Source organism: Ammospiza nelsoni, chromosome 5 (genome assembly GCF_027579445.1).
Source record: "Ammospiza nelsoni isolate bAmmNel1 chromosome 5, bAmmNel1.pri, whole genome shotgun sequence".
NCBI lineage: Eukaryota > Metazoa > Chordata > Aves > Passeriformes > Passerellidae > Ammospiza > Ammospiza nelsoni.
This window is the reverse complement of record NC_080637.1, coordinates 11558883-11582896: the sequence shown is the minus strand read 5'-3', so window position 1 is coordinate 11582896 and position 24014 is coordinate 11558883. Positions and strand designations below refer to the sequence as shown.

General features: G+C 37.9%; 1 long non-coding RNA gene across 1 annotated transcript; it reads right to left on the bottom strand.

Moving 5' to 3' along the window:
* Positions 1-1118: 1118 nt before the first annotated feature.
* LOC132073679 (uncharacterized) lies at positions 1119-8349 on the bottom strand. Its single transcript, XR_009418517.1, has 4 exons — positions 8245-8349; positions 7608-7700; positions 5908-6015; positions 1119-1355 (listed from the first exon to the last, which is right to left on the bottom strand). It is a non-coding gene; the product is annotated as an uncharacterized LOC132073679 (long non-coding RNA).
* Positions 8350-24014: the final 15665 nt, after the last annotated feature.

Sequence of the window (24014 nt, the reverse complement as noted above, 5' to 3'; positions counted from 1 at the left end):
ATATTAAAGGCATACAAAGTTTTCCCTGGAGGTTGTATATTGTTTTGTCCTTAAAGTTTGTTGGGATTTTGAATGCCATCATATAGAATGAAAAGAGTGAATTACATTGCCTGATTAAAATGATAGATGGTGCTAGGTCAAATAGTCAATATACAGCAAATGGTAGTATAAACCCTGAATGAAAAGTCTTCCTTTCTTTAGGATCTAATGGATTTCACTTCTATGATATCTATTGAATACAAAAATCCAGCAGATATTCAAAAACTTAATTTTAAAAATGCATTTAATTAAGTTTTCTTCTCCTGAACTCTGGCTGCCTTGTAAATGTTGCTTTTGTGGAAGAAAATGTCTCTGACCTGAGAGTAATTTGTATTCAGTTTATGCCCACCTCAGAAGCTCTTTAATGCTAAATTGACTATAATATTTTAATGCACTGGTGACAAAACCCTGTTTCCGCTCTATTCTTAACTTGAATCTCTTATATTTTTATAAGAACCATAGGATCTCGTGTATAATAACAGTAAATTATTATATATGATCACTCCATTGGCCTCTCTGTTGGAAAGTGAGGAAAAGTCATCCTTTGACATAAGGAAGCCCCAGGAGCTTATTCTGGACAGAACTAATTCTGTCTAATAATGCAAATACTCACATCCTCTTACCCTTAATTTCATTATTAATAAATCATATTATTTTTAGGATCCATCTCTGTAAATTCAAGAAGCCTCTCTCTTCAGAATGATTTAGAAGTTTCCATTCACAGTGAAAATTCAAAATCAGCTGTTTGCCAAAATCTTCAGCTCATGAGTGATATTACCCACAGCAACTTTGTGAATTGAAGTCCTTCTTTCCTCTATCAAATCTCTGTCTTTATTTTGAAAGCTCAATAGACATGAACAATATTACTGCTCACCAACAGGCTGACTTTTCTAACGCACTCTGAATTTAAATCCCTCGTTAAATTCTTAAAAGAAATGCCTTTCTTTTAAGGCATTAATGAGATCAGGAGCAATAGACAATCATGCACAAACACACGTTCATGCTGGCAGGATGCAGGTAATATTTTTTTTATTATTTTTAAGAAATGGTCAGGGCTGACCCCTGCTGTAGAGGGTAGGTTGACATGCTTGTAAAGACAATGTAAGCAGTTACAGGCAAAGCTTTTCATTTGGTTTGTTTCATTTTCTTTTTTATTTTTTCTTATCAGCTTGCAGGATGTGGTGTGCAAGACGCTTTTCCAGGTTTTTATTTGAGTGATGCCTTGTGTTAATAAAGGATGAGGTAGTTCAAGCTGTGTGTTCTCTGTAAGGGCTTGACCTTGGCACTTGATGTCAGATATGTCCAATTTTAAGGACCTTTAATAAATATTACAAAAGTTGTAATTATTGCAATATTACACGTTACAATACTACAAAGAGTTACAAAAATGATGAGAAATCTGCATTAGTGGTGAGGAGGATACTGATAGATCCTTTATCTTCCATGCCAGAAGAGAAACAAAGTCTTTTCTATGCATGGCACTCTAATATGTCACCTGTTTTGCAGGTCACCTGTACACCAAAACATTTTCAGATGATAAGGCCATGTCAAGAGAATTCAGCAATGGCCATGTCAAGAGAAAACTTACAAACACATTGCATGAAAAGTTTTTTTGTAATTGAACAGTTTTATTCTGACCATCTGGAAACACTTCATTTCTTTCCATATTTCCACCTCAGATAAACTTTCATTTTCCAAGCATTATTAAAGGGAATGTGAGACAAAAATTATCCTCACCATTACTAATGATAGCATTTGCTAAGGATAGCCATTATTATCGACAGCAGTAATTAAACTATCAACCCAAACCCATAAAGGAATTAGTTCTGTTTGTTCTAGGAAAGATACAAAGGGAAAATCATAGCAATGGTATTGCAACTTGTCAAAGGTTGTACTAGAAGAGAATGAGCGATTTTTTTACATGGCTAAAGTAAATAGGAAAGTGAATTAACTTTGGCATTGAGTAATTTAAATGGAATATTAGAAAACACTTTCTAATCACTGTGAAAATTATCTATTTAAGGTAGATAGCATCTATTTAAGAGAAGAAAGCTCAAAATCTATTTACAGGGTCTTATAAACACATCAAACTAGGACTCATTCATGAGCACCACAAGGTACTGCATGAGATTGTCTCTAGTGGCTCCTTTTGTATTTTTGGTCTAAACCTTCAGTTCAAGATTATTCCTTAGAAGATTATTTTCTTCATCTTGAGTGTAACAGTTGTGATTGGTGAGCACACTGTACACCAGTGAATTGTTTAGGAAATTTCCTTTTTTCTGTGCTGGCTATTAAAATTTGTATGCACCCAGTATGCTCCCAGCTGTCAAATATGAGGGAACTAGTATTATTTCTATTTTACTTTCTGTTTCAACAACTTGAAGGCCAAAAGCCTTCAGGCTGTTGCTGACAGCAGATTTTTAATGAGAAGTGAGTACTACACTGTATTGTGGAGAACACTATTTAAGGACACAGAACTCGCTGTTCACAAGCCATCAGTAAAATGTGCTATTTCACAATCTTCCTTTCACCTTGCTTATTTGTACTCCTCTTTTTGATCCATGTAAGAATGACAGTATTTACATACAGAAATTATTTTTCTACCATCCTTTCTCTCTCACCTCTGCTTTTAAATATATGAGTTCCACAATTTCATTTTTCTTCTGATGTTTTGAAAACTCAGGAGAATTTCAATACTAGATTTTTTTTCTCTTCATGAAAATATGCCTATAAAGTTCAAAATTTGTGAGCAAGATATCCAGAAAAAGGCAAAATAAAACTGTAATCTGTCTTGATCATTCTAGCATAGTCAAGAGTTAATGAATACTGATAGAAAGAATGTATTACAGCGACCCGGTGAGGTCTCCAGGGTGAGAGAAGGACGAGAATCTTGTTTGATGATCAGAAGGCTGGATTTATTGATATATGATATATAATACATTATAACTACACTAAAAAGAAAAAGAGGAGAAGTTGCAGAGCTGCTAAGCTAAGAATAGAATAGAAAAGAATGAATAACAAAGTTCTGTGTCCAGGGAATCTGTCCCTGAGCTGCTCCTGTGATTGGCCCTTAATTGTAAACACGGAACATGATCCAATCACAGGAGCACCTGCTGCATTTCACAGCAGCTGATAACAATTGTTTACATTCTTCTTCTGGGGCCTTTGCTTCCCAGAAGATGCACAAATCCTAAAGAAAGGATTTCTGTGAAAAAAAGTCTGCGACAAGAATAGATGTATTTTTGTATTACTGTATGCTAATAAGCCATAATGAAAGCATGAGAATCTGAAGTATTCTTCAAAAATCAATGTGATAGGAAGCATTTGCCAGGAGAGGTTTTACAAAAAGATCCAAATGATTTGTAGTGTTGCCTCATAAAAGTGGTTTGTATTTTAGTGTAGCAATGTACTGCAACATCACTCACAGAAATGTCCCCTCTAAATTCCAAAACATTAGACCATTGAATCAAGAACTATTTTATTATTTGAATATGGTTTACTGCATATAGAAGCTGCAAGGAAGATAGCAGGAGGTTTTGTTGCAATTTGTTTTTACAGAATTTATGTGGATTCAAATTATATGGAGAGCAGAAGGACACAGGTTTTCTGGGGTTTGTTTGTTTTTTCTTCTGATATTGGTTTTCTAAGCTCTTAGGTTCAATTTTGGAAATTCCTACAGTACAAATATAGATAATTCCAATCAATTATTTGTAATTCCAATAGAAATGAATGCATGCATATCACCTGCATTTAAGCTTTGATACTTAGGCTAGAATAATTTATTATTATTTTGTGATTACATCAACTAACATGTCAATCCCCCATATAACTTTACCCGAAACTTCAAAAATAGCTGTAGTTTTATGAAGCTTTTCTGTTTGCAAAGTTGGAGGCACAGAGGAGTGTTCACACTGTTGAAATGAAATATCTAAACGCATACATTCATTTATTTATTTAGAGAAATAATATTTTAGTAGTAAGCCCTTGAGGCTTACTACTGCAGAGTCATTGCACAATATGTCAGGCCCTTGTACACTGCGACTTGGAGCAGAGGATTAGTGAGCTGGATGTTTTCCAACAATCACCTTTTGTTAGTAACACTACACATGAGTCCTGGACGTGTGTGGATTTCCAGATACATGGTCATCCTTGATGAAATATCTGACCCCCGAGCACCTCAGCCCCTGCTGATATTTATTCAGAGATGTCCTAACATTTACCAAGAATAACGGAGGCCTGTGGCTGAAAATGTGAGCCTCTAAATCCACTTGGAACCAGGAAAAGTCTCCTTAGTAACTAGGTAACTATTGGTTCAGTAATTTCTGTAATCCCATGGGACACTGCTGTGGTAGTGAGTTATGTTCCCTCACTGCAGCCAAATTATCTGTTGAACAGCATCATCAGGAAGAGTGGGCAATGGTCCCATCCCCTAACTGCAGACCCTGCCACCCCAGCATGAAAACAGCATTTGAGAGGCAAAAGCCTCCTGCAGGTCTATTTTGAAGGGATGCAACTGGAGTTGCAATTTTAGAGAAATAAAATCTTTGTTGGGCCCTTGGGCTTCCTGTCCTGCTCCCAGCTGAGTGGAAGGTGGGTGTACAGGTTTTGACACTGATCTGACCCTGGATATGCATAAAAGCAGGAATCTTCGGAGTGTGGGAATCTTTGGAGTAAGATTTCCATGTAAATGTTGACTTTAGTGCTCCTATAATGGGTGCTCAATACGAATGATTTCCTTCAATCAGAATGTTTGATTTATTCATTTGCATCCTGCCCAGCTCTGAGTAATTTGTCTCATGGAGGAATTCAAGATCTTGCATCATCTCTTATGTACACAGTGTGAAAATGCATATATGTTATCAGACTGGCCTGCATGAGCAAATGGTACAATCATCTTTGTTGGTTCTGTGATAGCAACGTCCCTCACTGAGGGAGTGATTTTTTAAAGAAATAACTTTCTGCTCATACTGTCAGTTTAGAAACTGAATCCCAGGACTACTTAATGTCAGATAAAATGTAGAGGATTATCTCAAAAAATCCTGTACTGAAAAAACCCCAATCTTACATTAACCTCAGATCTTCCTGTCAACTCTCTCATTTAACTTTATGTTCACTCCTAACTTTTCATTTATTTCATGTTCTGAATGACACGGTGAATATTGTCATTGCCTTCTCTTCCTCCATTCCATTTTCCAAGAGAAATTTCCTTCTCTTGGAAATATTTTCAGCTGTTGCTCATTTAGGCTATTAGAAATGTGCTGTTAGAGATTTAAAACCACCAGCTGCCAGATCAATAGTTGAGCTCTGTGCTGTGGTACCAGGTTTTTTCCCCTCCCCAGATAACTTGCCTTCTCATAAGATATGCATCTTATGGCTAATTCAATGGGAAAAAAGGTTTCAAAGCCTGAGTTGCTGAATTGTGAACCAATTAGCAGAAATTCTGCAGTTAAAATTAGATATTAGCCAAGCTGGTGTGCAAATATGTTCAACAAATTTCAGCTGAACATAGAGCTCTAGCATTTAGCTGTGATAGTTTAGATTTAGATATATATTCTCAGATGATTAGCTCTGTGCCTGATGTTATACACATCAAGGTCATCTAAACCCACTTTCCCAGTTGCTCCAGACAGAGTTCTGCCTGGAGCTAGTGAATTTTTAGAGCAAAAGATTAACCTATGCTGTTTGTACATGGCCAGCCACTTGTTATGGAATGCACTGCTGTAACCTCTTTGGGACCAAGGGGATACTGCAGGCAGGAGATGATATCTGAATGGCTTGAGTTCTCCTTCCCATTTGGAAAGTGGCAGTCTTGAGCAGTATCCACTAGTAGGTACTTTCTGAAACTCTAGTTATGTTAACTCTACTGACCTGTCAAATTTGGAGTTTGATTAATTTTGCCAATTTAAAAAGCATGTTGCAGCTCCACCTGGTATGCTTCATTTCCTGTAATAAAATACTGCTTAAAATTGATTCATCCTGTGGGAAAAAAAAAAAAAAAAAAAGGTTGTATTTCACTCCAGAGCAATTTTTTAAAAGGGAAAGTAAATAGTTTAGTGTTTTTGACTGCTGGTACCATGAAGCAATTTTGAAGCTTTAACATTAGGAGATCACGGCCAGATCCAAATCTTGAGGTATAAGAGGAGCATTTGATCTAGATAGTGTTAAAGGTGGCAGGAAATTGCTCTGCCCAGGTCTGAGACACAGCTCAAGTCCAAAGGGGTACCAGACCCCAGCGATGGCTTGCTGAACCTGAGGAACTGTTTAAATTTATTGCCTACATGGGTATACCTTCCTGTAGAAACAAACTGTTGCAGTAAAACTGATGAAACTCATTTTTCTATGGCTTTGTAGCCTACATTTTATATCTGCTAAAGGTCTCTAGATCCTTCCTGCCTTAATTCTTCTGCTTCCTCCAGGCCTGCTCAGTAGGCCCAGTTTCCTCCTCAGTTCATTGCCCTCAGCTTTCCTGAAATGCACTTGAGGTAAGGCTATGGCATCATGATTTACATCTGCAGTGCTAGAATAGGAAAAGAGTTTTTTGTGTGTCTTAAAATTTAGGAGGTATAACTGGCTTGCAGGTTAATAGTAAGAGTTGTAAAATGCAAACAATCAAATTTAAAATTAAAATTAGCATGACTAAAGGATTTCATTTGCAGAACAGGATTCTAGCTGTAATATGGCATTTGACTCACAGTGAAGATGACAGGTTACAGACTCAAGAATAATAAAAAACTGCCTCTGGAATTAATTTTCTTTTACATCTTGTTGCAACACATTAGACACATACATTATTTATCATCACATGCATCTCATCTTAAAAAACTCCAGAGCCTTGACCTAGTCACATTCTCTAATCTGATTAGACTGCAGTAGGAGATAATTATTCCAGGAATATCTCTGTGTTGGGATTTCACAGCTGTTGCAAATGTACCACAATCGAGATAACATAAACATTGACAATAAATAAAACCAAGGGATCTTCATGTTTTACAATTTCTTGCAGGAGATACTCCACATAGCTAAGAAAAGGCATAGTCTACCTTTTTTCCGAGATTGCTTTGGTATCTTCACATAAATACAACCAAGCTGACTCAAGTGGGGAATGAGAGGAAGACTTCTCAGATCCCCTTGAGAAGAAATGCATTCTGCTTCCAGAATTTGTCCGTGCCAGGAACAAAACTCGATTCTGCTTTTCTGCTTAAACTCATTTAACATTATTTGATCACAGCCTAGCTGGAGCAGAACTGTTACAAGTCCTGACATAAAGTGGGCTGAATGGCCAAAACAGGATAACACAACCACAGTTTGCAAAAATGGCTCTGGATTGTCTCCACTAATGTTGGGAGACAGTTGTGATTCTGGCACCCCTTCCCAGCTAAGCATAAAAGGTAAAAACTAAAGGTGGCTTCTGCAGTTGAGACATAACTGTTCAATATTCAATTTCAGCTTCACTTCAGTTAAGGAAAAAACAAAAAGAGGGAAGAATAATATTGCAGTCATTTTATAAACCCCAATTCTCATTCCCAGCAAACACAAATTTCTCACAGGAAGAGAGAAGAAATGTGTACCTTTAATCAAGATGTGAATGATAAGAGAGATTTGCTCTTCACTTTGTTATCAGTCTTGCTCTGGAGTAACTCCATGGGTTCAGTGGCATCAAGCTGATGGACCAAGCCAAGAATTAGGCTTTGTGTTAATGAGCTCTCATGGGCTTGCCTGATGAGTGAATATTTTTTGGGACAAGAACATGAGGTATTTGAATTCATGCAATATTCTCCCTATTCTGCTGTTCCCCTTGGAGCTTGTTCTAATGTTTCTAATGTGCACAAGAGGAGAGCTAGAAAAGCTTTGTATAGAGGCTTCAGATCATATCTACCAGGAAAGTTAAAGGACTTTTCTGGCTAAAAACTGATGATAGAACCAGAGAATAATTTATTTTCATCTACTGAACTACTGTTACCTTTATTCCTGACAGAACTCAAAGAATAAGTAATATTCTAAAAAATATATAAAATAGTATGAGAGTTAAGTTTTTATATTATGTTAAGAAGTAAATTCACTGAATTACTGACAGAAACCAAGATACTATTTCTACCAACTTTCCAGAATCTTAAAGATGGAGATTTGGGTTGTTTCTTGTCTTCTTAATGACTTAATCTCTTTCACAAATTCACAGGAATCACAGTGTAAACAGGAATACATTACACACTGAGAAATAGATGAAAATTGATATTTTGGTGAGAGGCAAACAGCTTGGTAAAGAAGAATGTCCTCCCACTTTCTTCTCCTGGATCATTCAGCATGCCGTGACTGTAAGGAAGGAAAAAGATATTTAAAACTGAAGCGTCTGTAGGAATGGAATGGAATGGAATGGAATGGAATAGAATAGAATAGAATAGAATAGAATAGAATAGAATATTTCAGATGGAAAGGACTTAAAATTATCATTGAATCCAACTGCCCAGCTACTTCAGGGATGGCCAAAAGTTAAAGCATAACATTAAGGGCATTGTCTAAATTCCCCTTAAACACTGACAAGCTTGGGGCATTGGCCATCCCACTGGGAAGCCTGACTCAGTTTTTGAGCACCCTCTCTGTAAAGAAATGCTTCCTAATGTCCAGTCTGAACCTTTCCAGGGGCAGCCCGGAACCACTCCCACAACTCATTTCACTGAATGCCTGGAAGAAGATCTCAGCACTTCCCACTCCACCTCTCAAGAAGCTGCAGAGAGCATCAAAGCAATGATGTGCCTTGTTTCCCTGGCAGTGACCCTCCTGGTGTGGAGCATGCAGTTCTTTGTTCTGTTTCCATCACTGTGGATGCATCAGGAAAAGCATTCTGCTGCCATCCTGCTCTTGCTTCATCAGGACTCAGCCCTGCTCCTTTTAAACCAATGACAAAAGTGCACATCCCATTTCCCCTCAAAGATTTCAGGCACGACTTTTACATTCCCAGGACTTGGATGCCCCTGATATTTGTGTACAAACATCCTCTGCAGTCACCAGCTCTGTGTTTGTATCTCAGTAAAATTTCTAAGAGTCCCTCACAAAGCAGTGTATTGGTAGACAATATTTTAACACATATCTTAACTAAAGATAAAGAAATTCCCATGGGTGGGAAAAAAAATACTGCACCAATAATTTAATCAAACAAGAATTTCAATGGGCTTAAACACACAATGTTTGTGGGAAAAAAGGTTTCCTTTTGCAGTCTGAGTGCAAAAATGCTTTTTTGCTGTCCCAAATAGATTGCAAGAAAGTGGTTTGCAAAAAACCCTACTAATTAATTTTAAAATTTTCCCTCTTAATGACTTTAATCTGGCTCTAACAAGCACTTCTAATGCTTTGTAAAATAGCCTAAAGAAACTGATATTTTTGCTATTTTAAATAAGAGAAAAACTTTCGGTAGGAAATCATCAGCTAACACAAAATTTGCTATCGGTTGTAAATATTTGGTCAGCTGGACAGGATACAAAATTGTCATGTTGATAAGCATTTTCCAGTTGATTTCAACAGCTTCTGTATCTTGACATTTGTACACTCCAAGTGTATATGTGCTGTTGATAGTTGTGAAAATTGTTTTCCGGCTCTTTTATTTAAGCGAATGCTTCTGCTCAGTGCTGAATTTTTTAAGCAGAAATATATGAGGAACTGAATGCAACCCCAGAAAATCTTGTCTCAAATATCTGATGTACTGTGAAATGGAATCACACACAGTCCAAAGTCTAAATTTACACTATCTTAACTTAAGCTTTGGAGTTAAATGTGGAACACTGAAAACTGCATGTGAGCAACTACTTCAGTCCAATAATGTGTTTATTTTTGTTTGGCATATATTGATTAATAATATTTAAACTAAATTCATTTAATCCAAAACAATAATGTTCACACACAGAGCTCACACTCATTTAATGAAACTGATTTAACAGATCAGATATTCTTAACTACATTAGTTAACCCAAAATAATAGTAAGGAGGATGAAAATTCCCTTAAGGCTCAGGTGTGATAGAAACACTGTTATGGATGCAAGCAGGGTGGGATCAGACCCCAAAAGCTATCAGCACTGTCTTTACCTCAGGAAATCTTGAAATGATTGATGATGTTTTTTAGCATTCCAGGAGATTAAAGATATTCTGAAAGCAATATGCATACCCCTTCTAGTCCAAGTCAGTTTTTTAAAGCAATTTTTTCACTGCCCTGGCAGGCGTTGTTCTGCTGGGAAAGGGCTGTGAACCCTTGGTGCCCTGAGCATCATCCCCTGCCAAAAACGTGTGAATGTTGACACAGAAGCACGAAACACATCCAAAAGCTGTACTGCCAAGCACAAAGATGTTAATCCCCAAACTTGTTCTTTTCTCTGTCTTTTGCTGGAATCAACAGGGTCATGTAGGTGAGATTTGTCCTTGCAATATCACGTCTATCACCAGGAGGAAAAAATACAAAAGGATATTTTACACTCACAATACTGGTCATCTGTTGATTGTTTCTCCTTCTTTTGTTTTCTTTCTTCTTTTTCTCTTTTCTTTTTTCTTCTTTCCTTTTCTTTTCTTTTCTTTTCTTTTCTTTTCTTTTCTTTTCTTTTCTTTTCTTTTCTTTTCTTTTCTTTTCTTTTCTTTTCTTTTCTTTTCTTTTCTTTTCTTTTCTCTTTTCTTTTCTTATTTTTATTTTTATTTTTTTTTCTTTTTCATTTTAAGTGGGGCATGGAGGCAGTGGAGGGCTGGCACAGGTGCTAATTTATCTCCTTCATTCTCTTAAATATCCAAGTATCACATTTCTTCCAGGATACCTCTGAATTTAAAATATCAGGAAGGTGGAAAATATCCTGAAAAAAATCATTATGTGCTTACCCCTCTCCCATATGCCCACGATATTTCTTTTGGCTATTGTCAGTCACAGAATGCCAGGCTGTGTGGACTTCTGTTCTTATCCAAAACCACATATGTCATTATGTAGGATCTACCCACTAACAATTATGTTTTACTAAGGTGGTTTGGTAACATGTCTGCTGAAGGAAGTTAACAACAAGCTTTTAAAAGTTGCTTTGTGTTGCAAAAATATGATTAATCCAAATACTTCATGGGTTGGAGCATCTGTGTGCATTTGTAATCCATTCTCAGACTTGACTGTGATCTACAGAGTGAAGAAAAAGTAAAGCTTGCAGTCAGGTCAAATGTAGTTATGAATGTTTCAGTTTTACACTATTTAAGGGCTGTATTCATTAAAAATCATGCACACATACACAATAGAAAAAGTATGATTTTTTGAATTATGAAGATTTTTTTCTGAACAGTTTGACTAAATAGTAATTGAATGACTTGGAAACTTAATTTTATGAACTTCTTCCTCTGCAGCTTTCAAGCAAGTACCATGATCAAGACTCTTAAGTGGTTTTCACAGAAAATATTAGAGTAACACAAAAGAAAATTATGTTCATTGTCATTTCTTTTACTCCTTGTCATTTCATCTCAGATATCCAGGTTCAAATGGATTTAAAGTTTTATTTTGTGTAAAACTTTCTAATGAATTCTTTGGGCCATATAACCCCCCTCTCTTTGCAAACTAAAATTCATAAATTCTGGTGTTTAAGCATATTCTGATCTTGATCAAATGAATGGCTTTGCTGTGTCATACAGGTAATCGAAGGACTTAGACAAGCAAGTGTCAGCCCTGAGTTCTCATTAATGGGGTGACAGCAGAATATTTTAATCCAGTCCTTCATTCCAAAAATAAAGTATTGATCTAAAGTAAGAAATAAAGGGAGAAAATTTTGTATGGGGTTTTTTTGTGGAATTTTTTTCCAAATTACAACAAGAATACCAGACATCAACCCTTAGCAGAGTTGAATAAAATACAAGAAATACATCAGGAACAAGAAACATAAATACATTCATAACAAATATATATACAAGCTGAGAAAAAAACAGACCTGTCCATACTATATGCATGAATACAGTGTTCTTCTTCTTTATACATAGTTAAAAGCAGAAACCAAAAAATATCAAACAAAAATGAGTTCCTATGCTTTTGTCAGTTTGCTGTTGCTACAGTAAACTAATTTGCTAATTTCATTCCCAGCTGGAAACTCCCACTTAGTGCCTGGGGGAGTACATGAGATTTTGAAATGACTGAGGTACATACCAGTGACAGCAAAAGACTCCCAGGACTTTGTTACTCCCCCATCTCATGAAAGTTAGGAGTTGAGCTTGCTGTCATTATCACTCTCCAACAGAGAATTAAAAACCTAGGTGATTGTCTGAAACACCAGCCACCTTGAAAAAATGAAATATTTTATTGATTGTTGCAACACCTCTCCAGGTGGGATTTTTAGACAGCCCTAGAGAATCCACTGGGCTGCTCCTGCTGTGTCAAATCCAATTTATTTGCTTACATCTATTGAATTAATGCTGTGGGTGGAGTGTCACAGAGATTCTTGCTGCAGGATCAGTCAAATTGTACATGGGCAAAAGGTGTAAACAGGCAATAGAAAATATTCCTACAGATGAGGAGATTGTCACGTAGGACAGCTCTTTGTTGGGTGTTTTGAAGCTGGCTTGGATCAAGTGGAGACAATCAATAATATTTTATCACACATGAACTGAAGTGGTCACGTACACCCACAGGCAGGTAGATTGTATGAAATGAGCAGAAGAGCATCTCAGGGAGTCTCACCCAATCCAGCTGAACATGCTGCTGTGAGAACCCTTGAAACTGGGACTCCTGGGTGAGTCCATGCCACAGTCCAATTGTGCCCTGATCCTATGCCACAATCCAAATAATTAATTTCTGCACAAAGACTTCTGTCTCTGAGAGTCTGTGCAACACCAGCATCCAGGTGATGTAACCTGATGACAAGAAACTAAATGGATTTCCTGTAGTAGGTGAGCCTTAGAGAAAAGCTACACTCCATTAGAGCACTCTTGAGGATGTTGAGACTGAGATTCACAAGAAGAGCCCAGCACAAGATGAGGCTTTCATAGAGGTTGCTCATTGTCCTTCCATGAAGATTTTTAAGCTGTTAAGCAGATGCATAAAGCCCTGAGAAGCCTGGTCTGACTTCAGAGCTGACCCTGATTCGAGCAGCAGATTGGACTAGAGAATGCCTGTTGTCCTCCCATCCAGAATTTCACATGATCCTTTGATAACAATATGACAGAAACACAACAGGAGGTTTACATCTCTATCAGAGGTGAGAGCTGCACACAGAAGTAGAATGGAGAATCCTCAGAATAAAGGTCCTCTGAATGCTGTTGCTCAGTGACAAGTGTGGCAGGGAAAGAGCAGCAGATGATGCCTGAACCCTCTGGGACACATGCAGCCCCCTGAATGCCCACCACAAGGCCACATTCTGAAAGTTGATAGCAAGAAACAGTTCAAAAATATGACTGGGTAAGACAATCCTCAACAAGGAGTGGCTGAGATTCAATACTTGCTTTTTAGAAAACCATTATGAAATAATTTGTCATGAGCTTGTTTATTAGAGAGCCATGGGCAGGTGTCTTTGGGGATGATTTCTTACTGCAGAAAGAAACACCATAGCTGTAAATGATGTGGTGAGGTATTTGGAAATGAAAAGGAAGTAAGGGGAGTAAGTTTTTAGAGAATCAAGAATATTTAAGAGGCTCAGGTCACTTGGAAAGGAAGATTCTGTGTTGAAGGAAAGGAGTAAGAGAGGGGTGAAATGATGAAATGGGAGAGGAAGGAAGACAATCAGGACACATTCTAGACTACCCCTCATGAGTTTCTAGCCATCTAGTCAAGGTTACTTCAAGGGAAGAGAGGTCTAATAGTTTTGTAGAACATCATAAAGGTCCTTTCACTTCATATAGAATTTTCATTCACATTAAGAAAACTTATTATATTTAGGTATTGACTTAAAATACAAAAGAGTTCCCAACAGTGCCTGGGAAAAGTTTCAGGCCTGTTTTATAGCCTTAGCTGTACTAAAGCCAAAAGAGGATATTAGAAAAGAGCTAATTATAATTATTACTCAGAGAGAAAATGATCATATCAAAGGCAGTTCAATGTTCTGCCATTTCAGAGGACCTCATAAAGTTCAGGAAAAAGTCTGATTCAGTTCATAATGGGAAACCTTTTCAAAAGTACCATAGTCTTTATGGAAACTGAGTCCCCTGTATAGCCAGAAGGAGAACTGACTGGAAGGATGCAAAGTCATCCTTATAGACCATGGGTAAGTGCATTAGGAACTTGGGAATAAACTTTTATTACTGTTTTACAGAGTATTAATATTTGTTCCACCATTCACCTGCTTCTGTGAACAATATTTTAGGCAGTCACAGAATTGATTTTTGTTTGTAATTTATTCTTGCAAAGAATACCATGGAACACTTAAGAAAAGAGTGGCTGTGGCACGACTGGTCTGCAAGTAGGAGAAAACACTGAACTTATGGTTCAGGAGGCTTAGGGTGCCAGGCCTAGTCCCTGAACAGCATGACACAAGATTTTAAAAATCTTTTTTTGTGGTCCCCTTTCTCCTCCTGGGCTTTCCCCTGTTGGAGTATGCACTCATTCCATGAGGGAAGGAGAAGAGAAGGAGAGATGGTGGCAGCAGATTGCTGGGACCATGCAAAATACACTTGCTCCCTCTGCCAAATCCTCCTCTTTCCTCCCAGTCAAACCTCTCCCCTGAACTTTTAAGAAGTGCTGAACTGAAGGCATTATCTCAGAGAGCCCATCCTTGAGTCACCAAGCAATGTGCATTCCGCTCAGGTATATCTAAACTGACATGGGAAAGAGAATATTGCCTGCTCAAGATCACCTTTGCAATGAATTTCTAGATATTGTTAGGTGCTCTAAACAAATGTAAAAGCTGTTAGTAATTTTTTTTTTTATTTTTCTTTTTTTTCATAAGAGATGCTCATAACAGTGGATTTGCCTAGAATTCCTCTGGGCTCCTGGGCACATGGAGAAAGAAGCAACAGTTATCTAAATACAAGCATAATGATTTGTCCTATGTCCTCTTTAATGTGAGTTCAATGAAGATAGGAACAACATCATCACAATCTGAAGTCAGACCAAGAGGTAACACCCAGGGAGCCTTGAACTGAATCTTATTGGCATCTTCTTTGTTATTAGTGGTGAGTTATCTTCAGCTTCAGTGGATTTTTAGAACAAAAAGTTTTTCATGAATGAAAATTTTAAAACGTGGTCATTGGCCATTTCTAATGCATTCCTAATTCTGAATTATTTCAGAAATTCAATCAAACACATCTGTGATTTTTGTGGAGCAAAAGTCACAAATTCTTTAGTATTTTTTTGTCTGTATAAAACATTTTAAACTGTTCTTCCAAAGCCATTTTTCACCTTGAAGGAGCACTGATCAAAGTAATGGAATTGGCACCAAAGCAAGCATTGCTGTGACTTGTTCCATCAACTGGTTTACACACGTTACCTGTGTAGAAATCAGTTGTGATTTTTTTAAAAACTGAGAAATGAAAAATCTGTGTCTGTAAGTAGCATTTACTGTGTAGGAAAATTCATCTTTGATGCTTCCTAATACAAAGAAAAATTTTTTTTCTCTTAACAGCCACACTGTCACCAGCAAGGCAGTATATGAGATATAGGATATCTTCAGAACATATTACAGCAAGTCTGACAGAAGACAGACTTAGGCTGATGGTTCTTGTCAGTCTAATTTTGGACATCTTCTAATTAAGATGATGATTATGACTAGATTTCCAGAGGCATTACCAGACCAGTAAACTTACTGAAATTGTATATTAAGTTATCACGAGAGATGTTGAACAGTTTTACTGGCAGTGGGTGTTTCAGTCATCCAAGTCTGTTAGAATAGCAAGTCAAATATTCATCTTTCTGCTTTGCATTTGAATTTTCCAAGTGGGCTACATCTCAAGTAGGATGTGGAATTTTAGAAAGTTCATTTGCAATACATTATTCCAAAGCGCTGCAGTGGATTGGTGGCATGCATAGGTGCATGTGGACACACACAAACTTGCCCATGTGGCTGGGTGGCACCAAAAGCCCTTTGTATCAAAGATCAAGCAAATAATCATTTTCCTCTGGCATAAAAAGAAAAAGGTTGACATCAGAAATTCTCCTGTTATGAAGCATATATCTAACACATATAAGTGGCATCTGTGCCAGGTTTAAAGTCTCTGGAAGATAGTTGAGACACAAACTCTGAGTTGTTGAGGAAATTTGGTCACATCTGTGAAGCAAAACCTTATTTACAAGTTTCAAGTAGGTGAATTCAATCCACTTTCTCTGTAAAAATTTTGTTGCAAACCAGACTCTGCAAGGCTAGTGCAGTCTTGCATAAAATAGTTTCCTTTTCTAGTTCTAAAATAAACTGTTCCTTTCCACACATACAACAGCATTACTTGCTTGACGGACAAGATACTCATCTCTGAATCTGCATGTCTCTGTGGAGTTTAACGAGATGCAGTCATGTATAAAAGCTGCAAATCTGTTCTGTGAACTGCAGTCTGGCAGAAATCTGTATTTGTATCTTCGTATCTTCTTAGCTCAGCCTGAATGAGGAAAATTAAGAAGACTTGTGAAATGTGTCTTATACTTCATGGTGACCAGATTGGTTGGAAACACTGTTGAGTTTTATGGGTTTTTATAGACCATTTAAGAGATATCAATTCAGCTGCATGGAGCTGTCATTCATCCCCCAGCATACAAACCAAGTCATGAACAGCCTATCTTCCTTCAATTAATTTTGGTTTTAAATAAATTGAAAAAAACCCTAAGAAGGAAGTTCAGACATATCCTTCACTGTCTTGAGAGGTGATGCCATAATGTCTGCAATGTAACTAGTGAATCAAAAGAGCTTCTTTGTTCCACTCTCTTGGGCTGTTGCTGGTTAAAAGCATGCTTTTGATTTACCATTTGAGGTGAAGAGCATTGTTCTTTTTGCGTATATCTGTTCAGCTCTGTTATAAATGGCCCTTAAGATTCTACTGTTTACTGGTTAGTGACCTGATGTGTGTTTATTTTTGAGTCCTTTAAGCTCCATGACCATTATTTTTTATTTAGACACATTTTCTTTTGTCCCTTTGTTTCACCTGTCTTTAACAGACTGCTATCATTATCTTTAAATAGACGTCAGATGAGCTCCTCTCTACAGGAAAAGTGCTTTTAATCTTCATTTCACACTGCAGCCTCTGGCTCATTCTTATCTACCCTGCAAAGACAACAATACTGGAAGACTGCTAGGCTCATGTCTCTTTTAAGGGCACTGATGGACTCTGTACTCTGTTAGGGTGCTTTTTCATGCTTCTGTCATCCTTTCCCACTGAAAAATTGACATGACAACAATTTATAAGGACTGTGGTGTTTTAAGGGGCCTTTATCTCTTATATTCTTTGATCCCTGTGGAGTTTCAGAAATGGCTGGGCTGTGATGAAACACACCCAGGCAGAAGCTGAATAACCAAATGTTCTGAGTTACATTCTAAGATCCACTAAGTAAAACTGTGCATCTTTTCATATACAGAAAATAAAATTTAAAAAATACTGAAATCTGATTGACATTCTCTTGATCTGGAAACCTGCACAAATACCATGAAATTTGAAAGATTCTGACCTTTGAGTCCTTCACAAGCTCTTAGTAAGCTAGGAGGTGAGAATGTGTCCAGAAATCCAGTGTTAAAGGATGTGACCCATAAAACCATTGTGTTCCCTTTCAGTGTGATATTAATTTATACATTCAGGCTGAGCAATGGGATTAAATACAGGATTATTACATGCTTAATCCATTGTTGTGGTTTAAACCCAACAGGCAGCTCACTGGTCACTCCCCCCATAGTAGGATGAGAGAGAGAATCAAAGGGCAAAAGTTAGAAACCTTGTGGGTCTGACAGGTAAAGCAGAAGCAGTGTGTGCAAGCAAAGTACAACAAGGACTTAATTCACAACCTCTCAAGGCCAGGCAGGTGTTCAGCCACCTCCAGGAAAACAGGGCTCCATCTTGCTTGGTGGTTAGTTGGGAACACAAACACTGTAATTTTGAATGCCCCTAATTTGTCTGTCTTGTATGGTGTGAAATATCCTGTGGTCAGCTGGGGCCAGCTGTCCTGGCTCTGTCCCCTCCCAACTCCTTGTGCAGCCCCAGCCTCCTCACTGGTGAGGTGGGGTGAGCAGCTGAAAAGGCCTTGCCTCTGTGTAAGATCTGCTCAGCAAAATTACTGTGCGATCCCTACTGTTCTCATGACAGCCCCATGCAGGCTACTATGAAGGAAACTGACTGTATCCCAGCCAAAACCAGTGCATCCCTGATCACTCAGAGGCCCCCTGATACTGCATGCATTGGCACCATCAAGGACTTTCAAATGCACTGGCCAGGTGTCTGCTGGAGCTGTCTTGGCTGGTCAGCAGTGCCAGACAGCTTGTGCAGCTCTGCTTGTGTGGGAATGGCAGGAATTTCCAGCCCTCTGCTGCTGGAAAGGGACAAGGGGTGCAGAGGGGCTGCTGTGTGTCAGGCCACCTCTCCAACTCTGCCCTCATGACTGAGATCTGCCTTTGGAAGAACCTGTCTGTGGTCCTTCCTTGGTCATTGATTCTTTCTACCTGTCACTTTTATGTGAGGCTACACTGTGAGCAGACTGGTGAATGAGAAAGCTGAATTCTCTGATTTTGTAGAAATTGTTAAGACTCATTCATACCTTCATCCTTCCTCTGTGCTTTGGCCTCAATTATCTTGTCATGTGAGAAGGCTGGAGCAGAAAACACACACACACACACACACACACACACACACACACACACACACACACACACACACACACAGAGCCCACTTGCATTCTCAGAGATCCTTGCTGGTGTTTGCAGGGCTGGAATGGGAGCACATGGCTGTGGGATGCACAGTGGTGGACCTCAGGTCTTCATGCAGGTGTAGGACCTCATGCTAGGTCACCCAGAATATGCAACCTCCCGGTGATCCCCCCTAGGATCATCCTTCCAGCCTGGTGCCTACCAACATTTCCTCCAAACCATGGCACATTTAGATGACCAAGGGCTTTGTCCTGAATACTGTGACACACTTTGTTGTTTTCACAGTATCAAGAAGTTAGGAAGACCATAAAGTACAGGAAATAGCCACTGCAGAGCAGCAAATAGACAAAGAAATGAAAGCATGATCCAACCTCATACAGCTCAGTATCACAATTATCCTGGTGATCACCATCAAAACTATGTTGAAGAAGTCAAATTACAGAAAGCAGCAATTCTCCTGCATTCCTTACTCTGATTTCATCATGCTTCTGGACACTTTACTAATTCTCTGTGACTTCTGCATTTCCCTACTGCTTATAAACTCTGATCTTTCCTTTGCAGAAATATTTTTTCAAAATTCAATACCTGGTCTAACAATTGTAGTAAATGAACTTTTCAGCTTATTTTTACTTTAAAAGTGCAATCTGCACTGGCAAGAGATGACTTAGTAGTTTTAACCCAGGTTCTCAAAGGCATAAATTAAAGTGGAAAAACATAAATTCTTTAATTCTTTAAGTCTGGAAACTTGCTCAGAGCGGGTTTTTCTAACTGGTTTTCCTTGGCTGTTGAATTGATTAGATGATTATATTACAATTTCATGAATAATGTGATGTAATTTTGATCAAAAATCAGATGAGAGCTTCTTGGAGAACAGTTGCATTGAAAGCCTGAGAGGGAAAATCTGTCTTCTGAAAGAGGTTTTTTTTCTCAAATAAACAGTCGTTTAGATCTGGCATTCCTAGAGATGTAAAAGAGCACAGGACTGCTGAGATGCGCACTGCAATTTTCCTCCCACTCTGTCTGTGACTTAGTTTATAAGAATGTGTCGTACTCACAAGCACAATTCTTGGTTCTCTCTTCACAAACACAAACACAAGCATCTGTTTTTCCACATATTATTTGCTTCTGTGTCCTTAATAATGAATGTGAGGTTTCTTTTGAGCCTGGGAATGAGCTGCAGTATCAGAGGATTTCTGTGCTGCCTAGTAAGCAGTGAGATGGTCACAAGTCTTACTGCTCTGTTGCATGTCCTCTACAATGGTACTGTGATTGCTCTTTTTTTTTTTTTTTTTTGTTTTTTTAATATTAATTTGAAGGGGAGGGAAGGCAGTTAAAGGCTGTTTTTGCTTGTTTTATCCATGACTGAGGGCAATGATCCTTCCTGGTGTTTCCCATGTAATGCCACCAGCAATGTCTGCATGCAGCCCTTGGAAGAGGCTCATTTAAACTGAGATCATTACATGATAGAAAGAGCTCAGGCATATGGTAATGCAAAGCACTTCTGACTTGAAATTCTAGCCAGTAGCAACATTGTTTGAGGCTTAATTTTATGATTTAAAAAGCCACAAAATCTCTCATGTGAATACAGGCAGATATTATACAATTGTTAACTTTAATTTATATTTACTTAACCAAACAAAAGATGGCCTTGTTGGTTTACAGGAAAAACAGATTTGAGCATATGAAAACACTGGGGATACATGGCTGCAAGACTTAAAATATATAATCTCAATTTTTTCTTCCTTTAAACATCTGGCTTTGGGAGACATTTCAATCAATGTGTCCCAGGACCTCAAAGAGAAAAACATTCATTTTCATGAGGAATATTTAAATAACAGGTTCATCCTTACATTTCTTACAAGGTCTTAAAACCTGAAAGCAAGAAATGGAATTTTAAAGTTCATTGTCAAAGAAAATGTTTTTCTTTAAATTAACGATTTAAGGAAATCTGAAATGACACTCTTTTTATCTTTCCTAGGGCCAGATGAAGAATGTATATCCATGTAAAAATGAAAATAGACAATCTGTGTGTAATGAATATAAATTTTATCTTAAACCAGCAGAACCAAATTAAATATTGTAACATTTAGCACTTCTGCAAAGATATATGCTATCAAATTTACAGTGCAGTATAAATGTTCATAAAGAAGATTATTCTTCCAATTTTGAAGCCCAGAAATAAAAATTAAAATTAAATGAGCCTAAAATGAACATTGATTACAGTATTTTTTTCTGCCCCACTTAACTCATTCTGCTAAACCTAAAGTTCTTAGGACTCTTATTTCAGGGGGAAAAGATGCTTCTTCTGTGCTACTTTTAAATGGTATGATAGCCATGGTTCTGGAGGGCAAAGTGGGGGTTTTCAGGGTTAAGACCTGAAGTAAAAGGAACTTCAGAGACCTTTTTGTACACCTTAGGGTACTGGGGTGTTGGGGGGCACAATGCATTGGGTCCCACTGGAACCTCTTTTCATGTGGGTTTCATGTTCTACCAGTACATTCACCCTGCACTTCAAAGTGCCACAGCAGGTCAGGTAGACCTCCAGGAATTAGCTTTATTCATCTTTGCTGTTAAAGGCAGGGTATCTCCATAGCACAGAGAGCTAAGGGGGTCAGCAATGACACAGCAGCAGCACTGGGCACGTGCCCTGAGCCCTGTTCCATAGCTACATCATTCACCTGATCTCACTACATGAACACAGCTTGGGTGTGCACAAAACAGAGATTCTGAGAGTTAAGGGTGCTTATGTGCACCAAAAAAAGAGAAGATTTGATCCACATCTCATATATCTTGGATTAATGTATCAATTATTGCTTCTTTTATTAAAGGGAAAGAAAAAAACAGCTCAAGAAAACCACATGCCAAAGCCCTCATTACCAGTTACCAATATTCAAGCAGTGAATTGCTCCCCAGGCAGCAATGCTTCCTTTAAAATTTTCAATTTATAATGAAGAGATGAGCTTTTCCACTTGCTGAAAAAAAACACTTCTCTTGACATTAAACTTGACCTGGTATTCTAAAGTGAACTCAGGAAAAGAGGCTGAATCTGAAGCAGTTTTACTTTGGAGGTAATGAATCCAAACAGGGCATCATTGCAATGTTTATGCCAAAAACATGAGAGAAGCTGAGGATCCTCTGGTACTGCTTCATGTCACAATGGAGGGGACAATTGCCAAATGAAGAGAAAGCTCTTACTGAGGCACACGAATCTGTACTTTTCAGACAAATTTTCAGAACTGGGAAGACAGTGGCAAATTCCATGTGAGCATAATGTGGTAGCAAGAGCTGCAGCCACATGTTTAGTGTCAGTTCAGATGTCCCTTTTGAGATGCAGGATGTAGTCTCATGATTGAAACAAAAATGTACATGGACCCTGTACATGGAACCTGAGCTTTGGTTTTATCAGTTATATGAATGAGAATTACTACTATTTTGACTTGACTACCTTATTTCCATTTTGTATGTCTACTAGATCACTAAAAAAATGGGAGCATTGCAGCATGAGACCCAGGGATTTTATTTTTTCACTGCACCACTTTTGTGATAATTATTTGGCTGAGTTAAAGCAGAGTTTTCCCATAGACAATGAAATGCTCCATGTGGCTGCCTGACAAGGTCATGCATAGAGTAATCATTTGCATGGAGCTGGCAGAAGTACATGCCTTTCTAGGGCATAAACAAGCTTTGAGAATGCCAAAAATGATACAAGAAAAATAATTATAACTTGAATCAAACCAGCTTGTTTCTTTTAACCTTTCCCCAGACTCAGCTAATTTATTGAACTCTGGGCATTGCAGTTACAGCTCCAAAGAGCTTTTCTGTTCCATTTTGCTGCACTCCACTGCATGAATGATCAGGGAATGTGGCAGTGCCCTTGATTCAGATGTTTACAAATCACAGACCTGTGGTATTTGACTATCTTATCAGTACACATGATGCAGATAGGAACCTGTTCAGAGTCATGGCAGCACAAAGAGATACTGCCTGAATTACAATACTTCACAAGTTGCAGGGCTGTCTTTCAAAAGCCATAAGGTATTGGTTTTTTCTTTTAAAAGAATATCTCCTACTTGCTAACATAAAATTTCTAATACTTCTGATCATAAAGTTACATTATTATTCTTTGCATGAGAAAGCAAATAAAAAACAAATTTTTAGCTAACAGTTAAAAACACCGAAAATATTTCATCTGACCCTGGTAAGAAACTGCAGCAAATATTGTGTGTGGGTGGCAAAGAACTATTGTTCTATTTTCTGTAGAAAGGAATAATAAATTAGATGCCAGGTTGGTATTTTGATAACCATGAACCTATGATTGGCTCTGCCCTATGACTGTTTCAATGAGTTGTTTGGTGTTGTTTTATTTGTGTGAATGTGTTAAGGTCTTTTTTAAATATACTTAGGCATCCTTGAATCCGAAAAAAACAAATTTTATGGTATGTTGGTAAAATCCATGCCATATATAGCATATGGATAATATTATAGGTTATATCATATCCTTCATAGATAGTCCTGTCTGATTTGACTTACACATCATCCTGGTGAAATGTTGGGCAAATTTGTAATGAAGATGCTGTCCTGGAACTGGTGTGGTGGAAGAGACACTGGAACACACTTCTGTGCCAGTGAAATCATGTATAGAATGGATAATTTGCTTCAGTTTGGGGTGGTAGTGAACTATGGCACGAGTCAACTTTGCCCTGCCTGCTGTGGGGGCCTGATGTATGGCAGAAAGATTAACTTCAGCAAACTTCAGGCTCCTGTGAGGTTCTCAATGCCTGATGTGATACACATACAGCTGCTGACAATTGCCTGGATCTCATTGTCAGAATAATGTCTCTAACCTGCGTCATGTAAATAAAACTAATGGAATCTCTAACAAGGTCTTGAACCAAAAAAACGTAACTTAGATTAGGTTTGGCAAACAGGCAAGGTGTTAAAACTGCATTCTGGCATCATAGAAAGTATGTGATGGTCCCAGATGAAATGAATTCCAGGCCTGAGCATCAACTTTGCAGAGTTTTCTGCTTATTAGTAGTACATGTATTTTCTTCTACAATGTAAAGTTTTTCCACTAAGCTTATGGAGAAAATGTTCTGTATACATCTGCAGGCAGGGAAGAGAAATTATGGAAGAGAAAGCCTGATTACCTCTACTACCCCATGGAGACAAAGCCTGAAGCATTCAACCATTAAAATAGTTCTGTGGTATAAAGGAGAT